We start from the raw sequence: 24,004 nt of genomic DNA, 5'->3' as shown, positions 1-24,004 counted from the left end.
TACATGTTCCTGCTCCCATAAACAGAGAACTAGGACAAATGACCTTTATCTTAAATGCCACTTTTTTCTTATTGCTGAATTATCCTGCCACTCTCAGTATCTTCCTTTTTTAGTATCTTTGACCTAAGTGGAAGAATTTTCCCTTACTCTAGATGATTGCTTAGAATGGCTGGGTTATGTATTGAAGTAAAAGATTAAAAGGTAATTTGGGAGCACAGGCTACTTTAAAAGATTTAAAGCTGACTTTTGCTAGAGAGGATTTGTGTTTGTTTATGTCAGTCACTTTAAGACATTACTGTCCTGAGACCCCTGTAAATTCTGTTTATTGTGGACCACCTTACTGAGTATAAATTCAGTCTGCAAACTTATGAGAGTCTAGGAGCAGGTTAGATCCTCTGGATAGATTTTTCTTCCTCCTTCTAAACTCAGTTCTAATGAGATGTGAATAGTTCCCTGTCATTCCTTTCTGTTGAGAGGGATTTATCTCATTCATCTTTGCCTTCGGAGTATTTAATGACTTTAGTATCCCTTAACAGGGATCTACCTGTTTTGAGCTATTTTGGGCATTTTTTCCCTCTTAAAGTAGCAGTATGTCTTAAAACTGATGATATATTAATTCAACAAAAGACAGTAAGTGCAATCATTTAAATCCACAGAGGCACAGATCAGATTTCTAAAAGCCAAACTCCATGTTATGCAGGAGGAATTGGATAATGTTGTATGTGAATGCAATAAAAAGGTAAGATTTTAAAACTTTTTAAAAGAAATGCTCTAACATTCAAAGACATTTGGGGGCAGTTTCAATTATATTTTAATGGCTTTATTTTTAGCTATTATTCAGTTACATTTTGAATTAAAAATTATATATAAATACAGAACTTTATTCCAAGATGTTGAATTATCACAAAGCAAAAGAAGTTTTAAAAGTGTACTAATAAGAATTCTTTTTCAGACTTACAAGGTAAGCTGTTAAACACAAATAAGCTATCTGACTTGCATTTTATAAGATGAAAATGGAATATACTTTTTTCTTCATTAAATGACTATAAATATCTCATCAAAGATCATATTCTGAAGTTCCTCTTTTGTTTTCTGCTTTGTTTGGATATGAACTCATGTGCATTTTATCACCCTATCTCTAATTTTGTAACTAGGAAGATGAATTGCAGGATTTAAAGTCTCAAGTAAAAAACCTTGAAGAAGATTGTGTGAGACAGCAACGAACAATTAATATGCAACATTCCCAAATAGAAAAATATAAAAATCTTTTTGAAGAAGCAAATAAAAAATGTGATGGATTAGAACAACAGTTGACTTTAATAGAAAGGGTAATGATTTTGCTATTTTTCCTAACTTAATGCCAAAGGTACATTAAAACTACTAAAGTAACATTTGTATAAACACCACTTTTGGTTATTCAGTTATTAGTATTTACCAAAAACAACCTAAATACTATATATTTCATCCATTTAATTTTTTTTAGTTGTAGATTGACTCAATGCCTTTGTTTTTATGTGATGCTAGGATTGAACTCAGTGCCTCACACTTGCAAGGCTACAACTCCAGCCCTGTAAAGAACATAATTCAATAGCTTAGTATATTTATAGAATTACACAACTACAACCACAGTCAATTTAGGCCATTTTCATAACCTAAAAAAAAATACTTTTGTACCCTTTGGTTACCATACCTGACCTCTCTTTCCCCAAATGCTTTGAGCCCTAGGCAACCACTAATTTATTATCTGTCTCAGTAGATTTGTCTATTCTAGAAATTTCATATACTTGGACTTATATAATATGTGCTTTTTAATACTGACTTGATTTTAAGGTTGATCCATGTTGTAACATTAATCAGTATACCTTTTTGTTGGCCAGTAATATTCCCATCATATAGCCATAACTCGCTCATCATTTAGACATTTGGATTATTTTGAATAATGCTGCTATGAACATTCACATACAAGGTTTATGTGATGATATGTTTTCACTTCTTTTGGCTATATACCTAGTAGTGAAATTGCTGAGTTATCTAGTGACATTATGTTTAATGTTTTGAGGAACTATTCAGTTTCCTAAACTGGCTACACTATTTTATATCCCACGAACAGGTGAAAGGAGGGGTCCAGTTTCTTCACATTCTCACCAAAACCTGTTACAATATGTTTTTTATTGTAACTATTCTTCTGGTGTGAAGTAGTTACCTTATTATGTTTTTGCATTTCGCTAATAAATGATGATGTTGAACATCTTTTTATGTGCTTATTTTCTCTTTGTATCTCTTCTTTGGGAGAAATGGCTGTTCACATTGTTTGCCCATTTTTAAAACTGGGTTTTTTATTATTGGTAATAACAGTTCTTTAATAGGATATATATAGCTGTAAGTCTATATAGAGCAGTATGTCCCTTATCAGATATATAATAGGCACATATTTCTCTAAGTATGTGGGTTGTCTTTTTTTTAAATAATGCTGCTACTACTCTCTATGTATTTTTTAAGATATTTATTCAGTTGTAGATGAACACACAGTATCTTTATTTATTTTCATGTGGTGCTGAGGATCAAACCCAGTTCCTCACACATGTGAGGCAAGCACTTTACCACTGAGCTAAAGCCCTCAGCCCCTGTGGTTGTCTTTTACATTCCTTAAGGTATCCTTTAAAGCATGAAATTTTATCTAACATTTTGGTTGTTTAAACTTATAGTGTCATATCTAAGGAAAGAATATATTTTAAATGAACTCCTACTTATTTTTTTTCTATTAATTTACCATTGTGATAATAAAAATTCAACAATACTATATATAGGATTATTTTGTAAAACTTAATGATGATAAAAATAATAATATAGCATGTACTGAGATTTTAGTAAGAAAATACGCCTACTTCATTACTACATTATTATGATTCTCTTTAGTATATTTGTATGAGAAGCTATTTTTAGGTATTTTATTTTGGTATAATTGACATTATCTTTGGTAATAATTTTAGTATCAGATTTATTTAGGCATAGTTTATATACAGTAAATTTGTTTTTTTAGTATACAGTTTTGTGAGTTTTGATAAATGCACACAGTTGTTTAATCATTACCATAATCAATGACATAGACCAATTCCATTACTCCCGAAGTTCCTTGTGAATTTAGTCGAGTCCTTCCCCTAATCCCAGCCCTGGAAAATCACTGATAGTTTGGCCTTTTCCAGTATATATTATGTAAGTAGAATCACACAAACTATATCCTTTGAGTCTTATTTTTTCCACTTACCATAAAGCATTTGAAATTTATCCATGTTTCCCATTCCTTTCATTGCTGAGTAGTGTAAATGGTGAATGAATGTACCACAGTTTACCCACATATTTAGTAATGAAAATTGATTATCGTATCTAATAGTTTAAGTCTGTACTGTCCAAAAAGATAACCATTTATGGGCTGGGGTTGTGGCTTAGTGGTAGAGTGCTCGCCTAGCATGTGCAAGGCCCTGGGTTCAATCCTCAGCACCACATAAAAATAAATACATAAAATAAAAGTATTATGTTCAACTACAACTAAAAAATAAATATTAAAAAAGACAGCCATTTAATATTCATAGCTAGTCTAAATTGTGGTGTGCTATAGTATAAAATAAACATCAGATTTTAAAGACATTATAAAAGAAGAATGAATAATTTAAAATATCTCAATCTTTTTTATTCTTATTAGTTACACATGATAGTAGAATGTAGTCAATCTTTTTTTTTATATTGGTCACATGTTGAAATAATACTTTAGATATACGTGGTTAAGTGAAATACATTATTAAAATTAATTTTGCCTTTTTCTTTTTAACCTCCTCAAAGTAGTTATTAGAAAATGTAAAGTTCATATTTTACTTCTGTCAGTTTAAGAAATACAGATGATTAATCTAAAAAAAAAGCTGTGACTGAGAGATCAACTTCTTTTTTTTTTTGATAGTATAGGACATTGAACCCAGGGCCTTCTGTGTGCTAGGCAAGTACTCTACCACCAAGACATACCCTGAGCCATTTCTTAATCTATCTTTTTATTTATTTTTCAGTACTGGGAATGGAACCCAAAGGCACTTTACAATGAGCTACATCTCCAACCCTTTTTAGAAAGGGTCACTAAGTTGACCAGGCTGGCCTCAAACTTATGATCCTCCTGCCTTAGCCTCCTGTTACTGGGATTACAAGCATGTGACACTGTGCCCAGCTATTCTGTGTTTTAATTTGCCATTTATCATTTGTCACCACACACCCAATTACTAGCCTTATCACTATTTTAGTCTCAAATAATATTGAAACCTTGGTTACATATTTGTTCTTTGCTCTCATATCCTATCCTATGCATTATTTCTTCTAAATGTCTTCATGCATCTTTTTCAGTTTCTTGTCACCACTTGGTTCAAGCAATTACTACACTATTTTTGAACCTCTTAATAGGTCATTTTATGTCCATTCTCTCTTTAGCATCCATTATATCCTGGACTCTATCAAATAAATATTCTTAAAGGCAGCATTGCTTATACCCTTTCCTTTGAGGAAAAAGAGGAACAATTTTTTTTAATGTTACATAGTAGGGGAACTGAGTCCGAGTGGTTAAGCAAACAGAATTCAAACTGTTTTGTTTGATTCCAAAGTCTATATTCTCCCCACAAATGAGATCAACTATTTTTAAATTGTGTATTAAGTTATTTTAGCAGCTGATAGTGACAGATGGATTATTTTCTAAATTATAAAAACAAAAAGCATTAGACTTTTTCTGTTATTGATCTTTTTAAAAAATTAACTTTATTGGGGAATGAATTAAATACAATAAGACTTTTAAAAATACAGTTCAATGAAGTTATTTTATCCTTTGCACTGGGAATTGAACCTAGGGGGCGCTTTACCAGTGAGCTACATCCACAGTTCTTTTTTTTTAATTTTTTATTTTGAGATAGAGTATTGCTAAGTTGTTGAGACTGGCCCCAAACTTGTAATCCTTTTGCCTCAGCCTCCCAGGAAAGGGCCAGTGCACCTGGTCAATGAATTTTGATGAATTAACATATCCTTGTAACCATCACAATCAAGATAGAGAAAATTTGTCACTCTCCTTCAAATGTCCTTTGTACCGCTTCCCCATAGAAACTTCCAATTTCTAACCAGGGCCCCAGGCAACCAAAGATCTGCATTCTTTCACTACAGTTTTGTTTTCTCTGTTCTAAAATTTCATATAGATGGAATCATAAATATGCAATTTTTGTATCTGGCTATTTTTGTTCTTAATGTTTTTTAAATACATCAGTATTATAACATGTTTTGTGGTTCATTTCTTTGTGTTGCTGAGTAGTATTTATTTGAAGATATGCCATATTTTGTTGATATATTCACTAGTTTATGTGGGCATTAATTTTTTTTCCAGTTTATTAAAAATAAAGCCATTGGATTTCCATATGCAAGTATTTTGTGTAGATTCATATTTTGTGAATTCATATCCAGCATCAGAATGTTGGATAAATGTTCTGAGTCTTATAGAAATTACATATTAAATTTTTAAAGAAACTGTCAAATAGTTTTCCAAAGTGATAATTGAATTTTGCATTCTCACTAACAGTATGAGAGTTCAGTTCCTCTGTCTCCTCATCAACACTTGATATTTTCAGTCTTAATAATTTTAGCTCTACTAAAGGTGAAGTACTTTGTCATTGCAGTTTTTTATTTCCTTTCTGTTAATGTTTAACATCTTTTCATATGCTTATTGGTTATTCATATTTTTCTTGTTATGTATCTGTTGAAACCGTTTTTCCTTTTTGAAAAAACCTGGGTTGTAGGAGTTCCTTATGCCTCTTTATATATAATCCCTTGGTTAGAAGTGTATGTATTGTGAATAAAATGTCCTAGTCTGACTTGACTTGAATTTTCCTAACAGTATGTTTCCAAAGACAGCAGTTTTAAATTTTGATGCACTTTATACATTATTTTCTCTCTCTCTCTCTCTTTTTTAAATTCTCTCCAGAAAGCTCTGTCCACCCTAAGGTCATGAGGATTTTCTCCTACAATTTTTGAGTGTGTGTGCACACATTTGTGTGCATAATGTAAAATAAAAATTACATAATGTCCTATCATTCAAATTAATTTTATGGTATGAGGGTTAAAGTCAATGTTTAATTTTTTTTTTCAATTTATCCCCCTTTGGTTACCATGTCACCTGTGTAGAAAATGCATTGACTGCATATAGTTGTGGGTCTATTTCTGGACTCTGTTTTGTTAGAGTGACCTATGTGTTTGATATAATTCATAAGATAAAATTTAAAGGTAAAACCATGTGGAGTTTTCTTTTTGGAAGTATTGTAGTTACCAATTCAATTTATTTAATGCATATGTCTATTCTACCTTCATATTGCTTTTTGAATCAGCTTTGGTAATCTTTATTTTTCAAGAAACTTGTCCATTTCATCTAAGTAATAAAACACATTGACAAATTTGTGTATAATATTCCTTTATTTATAATATAATTTATAATACTTATATGACTTACAATAATGACATCTTTCATTCTTGATATTGATGATTTGTCTTATTTTTAGTTAATCCTACATTAAATTTATTTATTTAAATCTCAAGCATACTGCATTTTCTAATATATTTTTCCCCCTTTCAGTGATGGTTATTAATGGTTGGTCTTCTTTTTTCAACTTTCCAATACCCTTTCCAGCCTCTGAGTTCATGACTTTGCCCTCTGTTTTATTAAGAAAATGAAAATCAAAAGATAACTTCATCATCCTATCATGAAATCTACCAGCCTCTTTGCTTCTATACCCATATATTGTACTCCCTGTTATAATGGATTACTACCTCTTCTGTTTAAAGCCAATCCTTTAATTGTATGTGGATCCCATACCCTCCTATTCAAGGATTTTGCATCTTGCCATTATCCTGCCTTTGTCTTGCAAAATTAAAATTTATTGGATTCTTTTTCATGAATATACAAACAAGCCATATGATCTCTCTCTTTCTCTCTCTCTATTTAATACCTGTTTAGATCTCACATCTCCTCCCACCCTACATCATTGCTACATCTTCCACAGCTGCCAGGATTTTCATTCCAAGTCTATTCTTATTCTACCTTCGTCATTTGTTTCTGAAAATTGATCTGATCAGTTATTTATCCTTATCTGATTTTTCTCACCTAAATTACTGTGGAACTTTTGTCACTTTCCCAGCATTTACTTCATTGTGCTGTAGCTGATACATGCACCTCTCTCATGTTCCCACTGTCTTTTATGAGTGATATAAGAATTCTGACAGGGTGGTAAATTATTTCCTCTTGAAGATCCTAGCATTGGGTTTTTAAGCTAAATTTTATTTTCTTTATACTACCTAGCTTTTTAAAATATTTATTTTTTAGTTATAGGTGGACACAATACCTCTATTTATTTTTATGTGGTGCTGAGGGTCAAATCCAATGCCTCATGCATGCTAGGCGAGCGCTCTACCTTTGAGCCACAACCCCAACCCACTATCTAGCTTTATTTTCTTTAAAACATGAAATTCAAGACTTCGGATTTTTAATAAAACTTTTGTTCAGCAGTATATAAACTGCTTTTTGGAGGGTAACAGATTAATTTTGTCTATTTTTAGGATGCCAGTAGTATCTTGTCTGTACTTAGTAAAGGATACTAGAGTATGACTGAACACAGAAATGTTTTCAATTAGGTTTTCCTTTCTTTAGTGGCTTTATGTATGTAGAAAAAAAATTATTTCCTGCTTTACTATTCTCCTCACTGTCCTTTATCCTTTTTCTTCTTCATGTCTCCCCAGAAGGGGACAGTATTGATTAAAGAATTGGTGGGGAAACATCATGTAATGAAGGATGTTTTTATTTTTCTGCAAAGTAGGTTCCAAAATCACCAGCAGGAAGGAGGTTCCCCTGGTCTGTGAGAGAAGGCTGAAATTAGGTAGCAAGAACCGTGGACTTTGCAGCTAATGAACTTCTTTGCCTTTTCCATGTGAACAATGAAATAAATCATATGAGTTTTTAGCGTAGCTGCCACCCACAAAGCTGTGAAGAAGACTGTGACAGCAGATGGTATCCACACACAGTTTGATTTGTTTAGAAACCTACATAAAAAACAACATGTGTTGTTTTGTTTTCCCCCTTAATTACTCAAAGCCAAGGAGATCAGTATTCAAAGATGATATAGCGATATATCCAGGAGAAAAAAATCATGAAAGAATACAGACTATGTTTTTATTGTATCGTTTCAGTTCTACAGTATTTATTGGGTCTCTGCTTTCAGTAAGGGTCTAGACTAGGCCTTATGTTGAAGGGGCTACAAAAAGAGTGGGTTAAGTATTTATAAGTTCAAAGATGTCATTAGTCCCTTTTATATACCACTGAAGTGCTGGAAATAAATTAAGACAGTTTCTGTCCTCAAGGACCTAGTTTATAAAGGAATGAAGGAAATAAAGCAAAGGGACAGTTTAGTGTCATGTAGCAGGTGCTGTAATAAGTGTGTATTAAGAAGTCCTAGAGGCTCTAAGGAAAGGCAACCAATGCAACCTGGGTGGATAGTGAGGGTTAGAGATAGGAGGCTTCCTGGAGGAGGGAAAGTCCTAATGAACAACTCTGAGTCTTAATGAGTAGGTTAAGGGATTAGGATCAGAGGCAGGAAACATATGGCTGTTTGGGAGTAATCCAAGTACTGTTGATTTTACTGAAGGTAACATCTGTGAGAGATGAGGCTTGCTGATAGGGACCAGGTTCTGGTGGAGTTTGAAGTTACCAGTATGTTCATGTTTCTTTATGTTCTTCATGTTGGCCTCTTGACTGTATGCAATGGAATATCCTAGGTTATTTGCAGAAATATAAGTCTAATCTAGGACATGGAAAACCATCATTCATAAATTATTGTTTCTGCTCAAAATTGAGATTTTCCTGTAGGACTAATACAGAATGTCTTGCATTTGGTGAATTTTCTTAAATGACACATTTTGCCAGTTTTACACAAAAACAGTGTTTGTGTGAGAGTGTATGTCTTACATTGGCCTTTGGGGAGGCTTCTGAAAGAACTCTATAGTTTTAAAAGGTTGCTAATAAAAAATAGGGACTGTGTTATAATGTCGTAGGTCAATAAAGGGAGAAAATTCCAAACAAAGTAAGAATTTAGTTCACATTTACATTTTTAGGATATATTTTTCTAATACCAGTTTGAGGCAAGAATTCCCTGAGAACTCTAATACTTAGTGCCCATCTACTAGCTGTGGTTGTGAGGGGGTGGGAGTGGGGTAGGTGGAGGGAGGCAGCAGGGATTTGCAGGAAAATTTGGGGAACAAAAAAGTGGAAAATATAAAAAGGGAAATTATCTTTTTTACTATGCAGGAATTAGAAAATAAAAGATGACTACAAAAACAGGCTGCCTCTACCCAAAGCACCACGGAAGTCCACTTGAATAGAGCCCTAGAAGAAGCAGAAAAGTATAAACTGGACTTAAGTCAATTAAGACAAAACAACAAGGTATGGAAAGATTAAATAGTTTTGGTAGTGATCACTTTTGGTAACTTCCTCTTATGCAAGCATCAAAAATAATAGTTTTAGACTTACAATTCTTGATGTTATAATCAACATCTTTCTTTTTCAGCAAGTTAGGATTATATGCTGGGGCTGTTACCTAATTGGATGATACCACAGTTCTTTAGAGGATTCAGTCACTTCTTTATCCAAAAGATCTTTATGGGTGCCCATATTATATGTCAAACACTTTTCTGAGCTCAGGATAAGGAGTGGGGAAAAAAGTGTGTTTCATGTCTCATGTTGGTTATATTCTTTTCTGAGCCTCAATTTTCTAGTATAGAAAGCAAGGGGCTGTTTAACTTGGCAGTAGCTCTCAATAACTTGGCAGTGGCTCTCAAACTTGAGCAGGTATCAGGATCACCTGAAGAGTTTGTTAAAACACAGATTGCTTGGCCTCAGCCTTGGAGTTTCTGACTCAGTAGGTCTAGAGTGAGGCCTGAGAATTTGGAACTTTAAAGAGGTTCCCAGGAGATACTGCTGCTGGTTCTGAAACCATAGTTCAATAACTACTGTCACAGAGCTATTAGAAAGATCTCATCTCCAAGGTCTAGCCAATGCTTGGCATAGGATTAACATTCAATGCCTTAACTAGCTGTTAAATTAATGAAGGTTCAAGTATTGATGTATATGAAGATATCTGTACATTCTGTAAATACTGGCTGTTAGTTTTTTGTTCTGTGTAAACCTGAAAGAACAAAAGTCGATACTCCATTGGAATCTCTTCCCTTAGAAAAATATTTAATAATTTAACAATGACATATGATGAAATTAGGAACCACCTTCATTTCATATGCAGATAATACATTTTGGATTATATTAGTAACAATAGGAATAAACTGTAACTGGCCTTGATTAGTTCTCCAACATGTTTAACAGAGGCAAATACATGACAGTGACTACAGTTTTAACAATATCATCTGTGAGATTGTTTATCCTATTTTGATCAAACTATTTCATGTTCATGGGCCATTAATGACAGTATCAGATGAGCAAATTAAGTCATCTCTGTGGACTTAATAATTAGCATATTAGAATATTTCCAATTTGCATTTTAAAAGGATTTTGAAGACAATAAAAGGAAGAGTAGCCATGAGTGATTCAGGATTTGCAATTCTGGTTACAGATTTGATCTTTATATTAGCACACAGTAGAATAGTAGAAAGAAAAATTGGTTTCCAGTAGATGGCTCTCCTCATTGTATCTGGCCATCTTGAAAATTCAGGTGATGAAGACTTGTTATGTGAATAGCTCATTCTAAAACCATCAACACTATAAAAACAACTTGGATGCATTCAACATATAAACTTCTGACCCCAGATCTGCATATGATTGATTGATTTAAATTCGTGGAATAATATTTTTGAATATATTGCTTATTATGTACTATAATGTAGACACTTGTGGCCAGATTTTTAAAATGTAACTTATTTCAGAATTCCAAAAAACTATGTGTCTTATACTTTTGATTTAAAAAAAAAAATTGTAGTTGTAGATGGACAGAATGCCTTTATTTTATTTATTTTTATGTGGTGCTGAGGATCGAACCCAGTGCTAGGCAAGCTCTCTGCCACTAAGCTACAGCCCCAGCTCATACTTTGATTTTTTAAAAATTATTTTGCCTAACATTTATCTTTGAGGGATGTTTCAGGATTATATAGTAATTCTCTTAGAGTCTAATCTGTATGTGTTTTTGCGTGTGAGAGAGAGCAGGTTTTTTTCTTTCAATTTAATTCTTTTTACTTTGCCTCTCATTTTGATTAAACATATAATTATTGTTAAATAGTCAATTAAAATTATTCAGGTCTATATGTTTAAAAAAAAATAACAGGGAAATATTAATGTTTCCATAAAACAGAACAAGATTACTTTGTAGTCATCAGAAACCAAAGATCTGTTTTTAAAAATAATGACAAACATATTCTTAACAGAAATTAGGAAACCAATTTGGTTTTAAAGTAAGAGTAACTTTTGAAATGAAAAGTCAGTTAATTTAAACCAGGTGTTGTATGAATGAAGGGACCTTAGTCCTAATCATTATCATGTCGTCAGGGTGTAGCAAATGGTCATTGCTAAAGTCACACTGAAGGAAGGAATGTTAAAAGTAATGGTTTAACTGAAATTCCACTTAAAAACAGGACATTTGATTTGATGATTACTTGAAATCCTTTTATAATGTGACACCAAAGTCCATGTTACTTCATTTTCAAAGAAATAATTTCTGATTCAACGTTAATTCATTCAGAAATATTAGGGCCTTATAAGTACTGTACTGGCCAGATCTTTATTAGAAGCTGAAAGATGGAAGGGAGATAAAAATTGAATATATTCTTTGAAGTCTTGCAGCTTTTAGTGGAGAAGTTGGATGTTTAGATAACCCATCAAGCAAAATTAAGGGGCAACTGTGAGAAATTCTGTGGGTAAGCTAAGATCTGAATACTATATAGGAGTTAAGTGTCCAGGGAGATAATTATGGACAGAAGGAATACTAAGTAAAAATGGTTCTCTGACAAGAAAAGAGGACAAGTTAATGAAAGGCAAATTCGATGTGAAGGGAGTGATACAAAGTGAAGCTTTAAAGGGTGATGTCATCTAGATCCTTTAGGCCAGGGTTAAGGATTTTATATTTCATCCAAAGAGCAGTGCAAAACTACTATACAGTTATTCTTTGTAGGGAAGAGAATCTGGCAAGCAGGCCAGAATAGATGCAGATAGATTGGTTAAGAGTAAGTGTGAGAAATGATGATGTAGTTTGGACTAAAGCGATAGTGGTAGAAATGGGAGGGGTTAAGTTCTCAAATACATTTAGGAGCCAGGCTCAGTAGTGCATGCCTGTAATCCCAGAACCTCAGGAGGCTGAGGTGGGATGATCACAAGTTCAAAGTCAGCCTCAGCAAATTAGTGAGACCCTAAGCAAGTTAGCAAGACCCTGTCTCAAAATAAAAAGAGCTGGGGATGTGGCTCAGTTGTTAAATGCCCCTGGGTTTGATGCAATAGGGCTTAGTGATAGACTGGATATAGTCTGTGGGAAAGGAAAGCTTAAGGGAGGATAGTACTATTCACTGAATTAAGAAACACTGGAACAATTCTGGGGAAGAAAATTATAAAGTTTGAAGTTATCCTGAGGAATCCAAGAGGAAATGTTTTAAAACTTAGAGAAGTCTGCATTGAATAGGAAGACAGAATAAGTGAGAGAAAGAGAAAAGCAAGGCCAGATTGAGCCTTGAAATAGTCCAGTATTTCTAAGGAGTATTCAGTACTCAATAGTATTCAGTACTTAACCACACCAATTGATCACCGAGAAATATTTTGGTAGAATGATAAGGGAAGAAGACAGATTTAATGGGAAATGAAAAATGAATGCAGGTGAGGAAGTGGAGATAGTGAATATATATGTGTGTAATTCTTCAAAGACACAAATGAGTAGAGTTGGAAGGACAGAGCTGAGTGAATTTTTTAATGAGATAATTTACATACAATAAAATGCAGATTGCACATGTATAGTTCACTGAGTTTTTTGCTCCTTGTTTTGGTCAGCTTTTTCACTGCTGTGACTGACCAGACCAACTGTAGAGAGGAAAATTTATTTAGGGGCTCATGGTTTCAGAGGTCTCAATCCATAGACAGCCGGCTCCACTCCTTGGGGATCAAGATGAGGCAGAACAACATGGTGGAAGAGTATGGTGGAGGCACACAGCTTACATGATGACCAGGAAGCACAGAGACTCCACTTACCAGATAGAAATATACCCTGAAGCCACATCCCACCTGCCTTCAGTTACCGCTCAATTAATCCCATCAGATGATTAATTCAATGATAGAGTTAAAGCTTTCCTAACCCCATCATTTCTTCTCTGAATCTTCTTGCATTGTTTCACATGTGAGCCTTTGGGGGACACCTCACATCCAAACCATAATAGTCCTACTTATCTGTATAATGAGCCACTTTATAGAATATTTACATTTCCCCAGAAAGTGCTCTTGTTTCTGTTTCTAGGCCCCTCAGAGACTGCACTGGTCTGATTTCATTGGCTTCTTTCACTTACCATAATATAAGATTGACTTGTGTTTTTATATTTTATTGATCCATCTTGTTAATGATTTACCAATTACTCTTTCCAAAGACTCAATTTTTGCCTTTATTTTCTTTATAATTTGTTTGCTATTTCACTGAATTCTCTTTATTTTATCCTTTTGTCCACTTGCTTTGGTTTTAATTTGTTCTTCTATTTCTAACTTCTTAAGTTGAAGACTTAGATCATTGATTTTAAATTCTTCTTTTCTAAAGCATTTAATGGTAGTTTCCCTTAAAATTATGCTTTAGCTAACTCCCAGAACTATTTTTTTGCCTCTTTTAACTAAATATGTCTATTTTAATATACCTACTGTAATACAATTTACAAAAATCTGTACATATTTAGTGTAAAATTATTGAGTTTTGACTGTATACCTATGAAATAATCACCCATTATATATATCTGTCACCCCTGAAAGTTTGTGTCCCTTTACAATCCTCCATGCCAAGGTAACTTGTTTTTACATTTTCTAGAATTTTATGTTCTTTTAAATTTTTTTTCCAATGTGACTTCTTTTATTCAGGACAATTATTTTGAGATTCATCCATGTTGTTTCCTGTGAAAATAGTTAATTTAATAACTTTTTTTACCCATGGTATAAATATACCAGTATTTGTTCATCCATTAACTGTTGGACAAGTGGGTTGTTTCTAATTTTGGCCTATTTTACAAAAACTGCTATGAACATTCATGTATAATTTTTTATATAGACATACACTTTTTTTCCTGTTGAATGTCTAAGTTATATTGTTAAACCTAAGGTAACAGATTTGTTTTCTTATAGAAGTTGAGTATCTTTTAGCTTTTATATTTTAGCTTTTATGTTTGGGGTTTTTCCTTATGATGCAAGATAAAAGGCATAAGGTTTTTTTTTTTTTTTGGTTTTTTTTGGCATTTATTCCAGCACTGTTTGTTGAAAAGATAATTCTTTTATCATTGAATTGTCCTGAAACTTTTGTTGAAAATCTATTGCTCAGATAGGTATGGATCTATTCTGGGAATATTTATTTAATTGGTCTGAATGCCTGCCTTTATGCTAATCATTGTTTTGATTAGAGCTATATAAGTCTTGATATCAGTGAGTCCTCCATCTTTATTCTTCTTTTAATAAATTGCTTGGTTATTCTGGGTCCTTTTCTTATAAATTTTAGAACTACCTTAACAGTTTCCACAACAATTCCTGTTGAAATTTTGATTGGCATTGCATTAATCCATAGGTAAATTTTGGGAAATTGGACAATATTGTGTCTTAAATCACAAATAGAGAATATCTTTATTTTAGGCCATCAATTCCTCTAAGCGATATTTTATACATATTAATATGTAGGTCTTGTGTATTTTTTGTCAACTTATCACTTAGTATTTCATATTTTTGATGTCACTATAAATACTTTTTAAATTCAAATTTATCTTTGTTACTAGAATAGAAAAATACTATTTAACTTCAGTACATTGTATACATCTGCAATTATGCTAGACTCACTTATTCTAGAAGCCTTAGGATTTTCTGTACAGACTATGTAAAATACCAACTAGGAAATATTTTAGGTTTTGTAGGCTATGTATGGTTCCTTTTTGTGTAGTCTCCACTGGCTTTCTTTTTTAAATTCATCTAACCCTTTCAAAATAAAAAAATTTTCAGGGGTGGGGGTGGGTACCGGGGATTGAACTTGTGTGCACTCAACCACTGAGCAACTTCCCCAGACCTATTTTGTATTTTATTAGAGACAGGGTCTCACTGAGTTGCTTCCCACCTCACTTTTGCTGAGGCTGGCTTTGAACTCAACATCCTCCTGCCTCAGTTTTCCCAGCCGCTGGCTGTTGTGCCACCGTGCCTGGCAAAATAAAAACATTTTTAACTTATGGCCTATAGAAAAACTGACCAAAGTTCCCTGGAAGATCTCAACAGGAATGCATACAGGATTTCTTTTCAGTTTCCTTTTTCTTGTTCTTTTGAGATAATAATATATTTTTCTTTTAACCTATTAATGTGATGAATAACATTGGTTGATTCTCAAATATTAAGACAAACATATTCCTGGGATGAACCTCACTTGAGATGTATCATTATCCCCTTTATATAATATTAGGTTAAATTTGTGAAAATCTGCAGGCCTGTAAACTCAGTGGCTCGGGAGACTGAGGCAAAAGATGTCGAGTTCAAAGCCAGCTCAGCATAGGCAGGTGCTAAGCAACTCAGTAAGACCCTGTCTCTAAATAAAATATAAAATAGGGCTGGGGATGTGGCTCAGCAGTCAAGTGCCTCTGAGTTCAATCCTGGGTACCAAAAAAATACTGTGAAAATTTTAGAGACCTTTTTGTTTTTTAATATATGTACATATGGGAACATACTTTTAGTCAGTAGTTGGTATGTGTGTGATTGCATTTGTGGTGCTGGGGATTGAACCCAGGGCCTCCTGCATTTTAGGCCAATACTGGACCAATCAGCTACATCCTCCAGCCCTTGTTTTACTTTTCTTATAAATTCTTTCTCATCTATAGTTTATTTGTAAAAGATCATTGTTTTTGTTTTGGTATAAGCATATAAGTTATGTCATGGAATTAATTTCCAACTTGTTTTTCTGGAAATGCTTAACTTTCTGAAAAAGCTTTTGTAGAGTTATTATGTTTTTCTTTGAATGTCTGGTATAGTTCACAAGTGAAGCCATATGGACCTACGGTTTTCTTATGGAACTATTTTAAAATTCAAATTCAATTTATTCAGTAGTTAAAGAAGTATTCTATATAGAGGCTATTGTATTTTCTTGTTTTTGGTGTTTCCATCTTGCAAAGAATCTGTTCATTTTACCTATGTTGTTAAATTTGTTGGCTTGAAGTTTTTTTTTATACTATTTTTCCTTATTATCCTTTGAATATTCCTCTTACATTCTTATTTTTGATTGTACCCACCCCAGCTTCTTCATTCTTTTTTTATTGGTAATTGGCTTCTTATCAGTCTCCCTAAAGACTTACTAATTCTGATTTCATTGATTTTTATCTATTTTGTGTCTATTTATGATTTATGATTTTAATTATTTCCTTCTCTTTATTTTGGGTTAAATTTGTTCTCATTTCTTATAGTGGAGTCTGCTGAAATGAATCCTTTTCTAATGTAAGTATTTAATCATTAAAATTTTCCTCTGTGCATTCCTACATCCCATAAACTAAAATTATTCATCCTATTTTGAATACTTTCTAATTTTCCCCTTTGACTCATAAATTATTTAGAAGTTTGCCATTTTATTTCTAAATGTTTTGGGATTTTCCTTAACCATCCTTATTGATTTCTAATTTAATTATATCATGGACAGAGAATATATATGGTCTCATTTATATCACTGTAAATTCATGGAGACTTTTGATTCAAAATTAATGGCTTAAATTGACAACTATTCCATGTGTCCTTGAAAAGAATATGCATTTTGCATTTGTTGGGTGGAAAAGTCTATAAATGTCAAATATGTCAAGTTACTTAATGGTGGTATTCAAGTTTTCTGTATCTTTACATATATTCTGTGTACTTCTTCTATCAAGGATTAAGAGAGGTACTGATTCTAAGTATACTTGTATATATATACATATATATAATATGCCTGTTTCTTCTAGTTTTATTAATATTTGCATCATCTATTTTGGAACTCCAGTGATGCTCTATTACTATGAATATTAACATTCAGATTGTATGACTTCCTGATGAACCTGACCCCTTATAATACTATAACTTTTATTTCCTGGTAATAGACTGTGTTCTGATATTATTTTATTTGATATTTAAGCAACTCAGGTTTTATGTTAATTGTTAGCATTATCTTATTTTTTCCATCCTTATAATTACTTTGTTTCTTGTTATAGACAGCATATAATGGAGCTTTGTTTTCTGTTTGTTTTATTTTGTTTTTTTGTACCAGGGATTGAGCCCAGGGGTGCTTAATCACTGAGCCACCTCCCCAGCCCTTTAATTTTTTTTTTTTTTTTTTTGAGATGGGGTCTTGCTAAGTTGCTTAGGACCTCAGCCTCCCAAGCTGCTGGAATTATAGGCATGCCACCATGCCTGGCTTGTTTTTAAAATCTGACAGTATCTAACTTTTTAATTAGGGTACTTACACCTTTGCATTTAATGTGATTATTAATATGGTTGGAATGAAATCTATTAACTAGCTGTTTGTTTTTATTCCTTATGTTCTTTTTTAAAATTAATTTTAAAAAATTATCTCCCTTTTTGTCTCATCTCCACTTCTGTGTGTGCATTTTAGCATTCATTATATACATCTTTAACTTATCAGGTAATATAGAATTTTATGAATAATGTAAACCTTTTAGCAGTATACTTTCTTTACACTATCCTTTCCTTTTTGCCACTAAGTAAATTTATACATTTAAATTATGGCAAACTACAAATGAAAATTACCCTTTTAAACATTTTAAATTTAAAATAAAATATTGTTATATATATTCATATAGTTGTACAACCAATAACCAGAACTCTCTACATCATGCAAAAACAAACCCTGTAGTTCCCTCTTACCCTCGTCCCAGCCCTTGGCAAGCACCATTCTGCTTTCTGACTCTTCCTCACATGAATGAAATCATACAGTAGTATTTGTCTTCCTGTAACTAATCAACTTCATTTGACGTAGGTACTCAAAGTTGACCCATGTAGCATGAGTCAGAATCTGATTGCTTTCTGAGGTGCAAAAATAATCCATTATATTTATAATATCACATTTTGTGTGTTCATGTGTCAATGAAAACTTGGGTTGTGTTCAAGTTTTTGGCTGTCCTCAATAGTACTGCTATGAACAAGGTCTACAAATATCTGAAACTGCTTTCAATTCTTTTAAGTGGAATTACAGGATCAGAGAAAATTATCTTTGAATTTTTTTAGGAACTGCTATTGTTTTTGATAGCAGCTGTATCATTTTACATTCCCACTTAGAGTGTACAAATTTCCCAATTTCCCCAGATCCTTGCCAATACTTCCTATCATCTACTTTTTTTTTCTTTTTTTAAATAGTAGTCATCCTAATGGGTTTGAGGCTTTATTTCATTGTGGTTTTGATTTGAATTTTCCTAATTATTAATTAAAAGATGTGGAACATCTTTTCATGTGCTTTTTAGCCCTTCATATGTATTCTTTAGAGAAATATATTACAATAATTTAATGAAAATATTATTATACTTTTAATGTCACATAGCCAAGAAATCCTTGCCACATCCCATGATATGATCTTTTCCTCCTGGGTTTCTAAGAGTTTTATAGCATTAGCTCTTATTCTTAAGTCTTTGATTCACTTGAGTTAATTTTTGCATAGCATGAGATCAGGAAAGAATTCTTTTGCATGTGCATATTCAGTTCCCCAGCACCACTCTGTTAAAGAGATTATCTTTTCCCTTCTTCTTCTTTTTTAAAAAATCTCTTGACCATATATATATGGGGGTTTGTTTCTAAGATGTATTCTATTCTATTGATCCATATGTCTGTCTTGATGCCAGCACCACATTGTTCTAATATTGTACCTTTGTAGTAAGATTTGAAATCAAGAAATGTGAGACCTTTATCTTTGTTCTCTTTCAAGATTAATTTGGCTATTTGGGGTTCCTTGAGGTGTCCTACGAATGTAAAGAAAGATTTTTTTATTTCTACAAAAACCACTACTGTGATTTTGATAAAAACTAAGTTTAATCTGTAGATCTCTTTGGGTTGCTACTGACATCTTAACAATATATTAAGCCTTTCAATCCATAAACACATGATGTCTTCCCATGTATTTGTCTTTAGTTTCTTCCAGCATGTAAGTCTTTTACCTTCTATTTTAAGTTTATTCCTTAGTATTTTATTCTTTTTGATGGTATTTTAAATGGAATTGTTTTCTAAATTTCTTTTTTGGAATGTTCATTGTTAGTATATAGAAACAGTTCATTTCTGACTTTACTGAATTCATCTATTAGTTATGATAGTTTTTCCTTATGGTTTTCTACATATAAGAACGTGTTGTTTATGAAAAGCAATGTTACTTCTTCCTTTCCAATTTGGATGTCTTTCTTCTTCTGTACTAATTGGTCAAGTTACAACTTATAGTACTATGTAAAGCAGAAGGGACATAAATCGGTGCCTTTCTCTTGTTCCTGATCATAGCTTTGGGGCTTTTCACCATTGGGTATGATATCAGATGTGGTCTTTTCACATATAGCCTTCTGTTATGTAGAGATAGTTTCCTTCTTTCTGGGTTTTTAATTTTTTAATCACAAGCTTTTGAATCTTGTCAAATACTTTTTTGGCATCAATTCAGATGACAATATGGGGTTTCTCCATTCTGTTAATATGGAATGTTAACATTGATTTTGAATGTTTAATTATCCTTGCATTCTAGCAATAAATTCTATTTGGTCACCATGTATAATTCTTTTAATGTGATCAGGGATGTTGGCTTATAGTTTTCTGTAGAATACAGAAGTGTTCTATTCAATTCTAGGGAAGTATTTAAGGATAGATGGTGTTAATTCTTCTCTAAATGTTTGGTAGAATTCACAAGTGAAGCCAGACAGTTCTGGACTATTATTTATCAGAAGGGTTTTGATACTCATTCAGTATCCTTACTAATTATAGGTCTATTCATAATTTATATTATTCAGTTTTGGTAGGCTGAGTTTCTAGAATTTTTAATTTCATTTTGGCTATCCAAATGTTAGCTACACTGTTCATAGTATTTTTATGATACTTTGTATTTCTGTAAAATTGGTTCTATTGCCCCCTCTTTCATTTCTGATTTTAGGTATTTGAATCCTCTTTATCTTTTCTTCATCAGTCTACCTGAAGGTTCATTAATTTGTTAATTTTTCCAAAGCACCAACTGTTTCATTTGATTTTTTTTATTCTCTTATTTCTGCTCTCATGTTTATTATTCTGCATTTCTGCTAGCTTTGAGGTATTTCTGGTTCCTTAATTATTAAGTTAGGTTGGTTTGGGATCTTCTTCATTCTTAATATAAGCATTACATTATTAGTATTAGCAATGTTTATACTCTATCCTATACATTTTGGTGTATTGACTTTCTAATTTCCATAGTTATATCTTCTTTGACCCACCAGTAGTTTGAATGTGCTATAAAGTTTGGATCCTGAATGTCCCTCAAAGGCTCATGTGTTGAAGACATGTTGGGACATCTGCCCAGTGTTGGGACATCTGCAGCGGGTCTGCTCTTAGTGCCCCCAATACCACCACAGTCAAGGAGGACTATATAAATCATGTAATGTTTAGTATGAAGAAGGTTTACTGGCAAAATTAAAAGTATCAGTGATTTCCTTTTGGTATCATTTTATTATTATATGAAAGAGCAAATAATTCAGTATTTCAAATACAGAGAGATTATGTTCACTGATTCTCTTTTGCATTGTGTAAGATGATTTTACTATGATGTAGTCTCCCTTATGAGCAGTGCATGAATTCTCTACTAAGTTTTTAGACTATACCTGTTCCCTTAAACAGGTTCCCAAGAATGTTATCCTATAAAGATGTATGTATGTATGTATGCAGATTTCAAGGGCTTTTTAAAGGATTCCCACATAGAAATTTGTACCATCCTGGCAGTACTGTTAGTCCAACAAGACTACTGTTTTTGTTTGAGGTCTATCCCTGTGAACCCATGAACTGGTTAAGTACATTCAGTAAAAACTAGGTGAATGAGGTCTTCAACCAGTATATCCTTTAAAGATCATATTTTGCTTAGTAGTGATTACTCATCTATGCCTTGAAATGTATTTTTGGAGTTCAAATATTTGTTACCTGTCCAGAGTTCATTCAATACAAGTTTTTAATATGACTTGATCATGATTTAAAGCTATCAAATTCCAGTAATTTGGTAATACAAAGAAAATTTTATGTACATATATATTTCAGTTAAAAATAATTTTATTACTGATGTGAAATAAAATAATTTACTTAAAAAATATAAAGATTACATACTAAAAAATTTTTCTTTTGTAGGATATAGCAAATGAAGAACACAAAAAAATTGAAATGTTAAAATCAGAAAACAAGAAGCTAGAAAAACAAAAAGGAGAATTAATGATAGGGTTTAAGAAACAATTAAAATTAATTGATGTTTTAAAAAGGCAGAAGGTGAGTATCAATGAAGGATTATAGATATTATCTGGACCTTTGTATTAGAGTTTTACTTTGTTTCATTTTGGTATCCTTAGACAAATTTTTATCTAAATAAAATCTGTTATACATAAGCTTGTATAATGTAACATGTAAGTAAATTAGTTACATGGGAAATGGGACTGGTACAAATATTTGCCAAATATAGAATAACAATAACAATAACTATTTAGATGACTATTTTACTTTTCAAACCTTAAAGAACTCCCACTTTCTTTTTTAAGGCATTTTACAATATTGAATTTTAATGGTAGGTTGGTTCAGTATTACTGTTGGGATAAGAAAGGCTTTTCAATATTTGCTTATTAGAATGCATGTTTTTCAAACTTATATTTTGATATCCGTCTGACAATATTGATTTCTTTTTAAACAGATGCACATTGAAGCTGCCAAGATGCTATCTTTCACTGAAGAAGAATTTATGAAGGCACTTGAATGGGGCAATTCATGAATGATCTACTTCAATTAGTCTCTATAACTTAAAAAGTTAAAACTTTTTAATTTCACAAAAATCTTCAAAGATTTCCTAACTTAGATGTGGGGATATAAAACTTTTTCTCATATGTAATTATTAATGAAAAAGGAAATATTGTATAAAATAAAGCAGCAAGAATTTTTTAATCTATTTCTTACGACCATTTTTAATTTTTATGACCTTTTTGATATTTTACAACTGCACTTAAAAATATTTTACATCCTGGGAGATGGAGCAAATGGTAGAATAGGACTCTCCAGTGATCCTTCCCACAGGTGTAATATTTGGCACCCGAAACCTACAGGCACTGAGGTCTGTCTGCCTACTGATGAGGTTTGTACATAATCTAAGTCTGCTGCGCTGGCTAGCAGACTTGTCTGTCTTGCAGGGACTATGAATTCCTAAATGGCACTAGGAGTCAAGGGGACATCTGCCCAGTGTTGGGTTTTACTGAAGTGGGCCTGCTATAAGTGCTCCTAATACCACCAGAACCAATGAGGACTGTAATGGTGGAACATATAAATTACGTATGTTTAGTATGAAGAAGGTTTACTGGCAAAATTAAAAGTATTAATTTGTTAAGCCTGAGATGTATATAGGCACAAAGATGTAATCTGACATCAAATATATAAAGTGGAAATATACAGCAATTTTATGTGATCAAAGTTATCAGTTTAACATAATAACCTGTTTTATAAATATGCGCAAGTCTCTTTAATAACCACAAAGCAAAAGCCTGTAGTACACTAAAAAGAATCAAATCATACAATTTTGATAATGGAATGTGATGGACATTATTACCTAGATGAAAACAAAAATTGGTGTGAATATTTGTATCCAACCAGAGATATGAAAAACTGTGCTTTAGAGTCTGGGGATATAGCTCAGTTGGTAGAGTGCTTGCCTAGCATGTACAAGGCCCTGGGTTCAATCCCCTGCACCACCACTGGGGGGGAAAAAGAAAAATTGTGCTTTATATGTGTAATAAGAATTGTAATGCATTCTGCTGTCATATATAAATAAAAAATTAATTAAAAAACCAAACCAAAACAAAACAAAAACACAATTAGAGAAAATTACTCAGCCACAAAGGCCCTAAGAATGGAAGATCAACAAAGCAGAATCACAAAACAGTAGTAGTAAATGCTGATGATAATCATCTGGAATGTTAATGGATTAAATTTTTCAAATAAGAGGAGCTAAATGGATAAATAACAAAATCCACCCGTACACTTCCTTAAGACTCAGGATGTACACAAAGTAAAGGGATGGCAAGAACATATTTCATACAGAGAGAACTAGGATAGTTATGTCAAAGTACACATTAAACACAAACTAGATTAAAGGTCATTATGTAATATCAAGAGCATTAATAAGAAACTGTCAAATATGTATGCACCTAAATACCTATAGCAGATTTTATTAAATGATCTGAAGGGAAGGATGGTATAGGACCTCAATGACCCACATTGAACAATGGGTAAATTGAGAGAAAAATCAAAAATTGAATTTGAGTTTCAGTTCTAAAAAACAAAATTCCATCCAAGAACAAAATACATATTTTTAAGTGCACTTAAAACATTCTTCAGGATAGATCACATTAGTCCACAGAACAAATTTTAATAAAATTACATCAAGTATCTTTTTTTTTACCACAATGTTATAAAACTATAAATTGGTTACAGAAGGAACTTCAGAAACTTTACAAATACACAGAAGTTAAAAAATATGCTCCTGAATAA

General features: G+C 32.5%; 1 pseudogene; it reads left to right on the top strand.

The window, feature by feature from the left end:
- The first annotated feature begins 694 nt into the window (after window positions 1–694).
- On the top strand, window positions 695–22,238 carry LOC143388479 (testis-expressed protein 9-like; annotated as a pseudogene).
- Window positions 22,239–24,004: the final 1,766 nt, after the last annotated feature.

Source organism: Callospermophilus lateralis, chromosome 11 (genome assembly GCF_048772815.1).
Source record: "Callospermophilus lateralis isolate mCalLat2 chromosome 11, mCalLat2.hap1, whole genome shotgun sequence".
Taxonomy (NCBI): domain Eukaryota; kingdom Metazoa; phylum Chordata; class Mammalia; order Rodentia; family Sciuridae; genus Callospermophilus; species Callospermophilus lateralis.
This window is presented reverse-complemented; position numbering and strand designations above follow the sequence as displayed.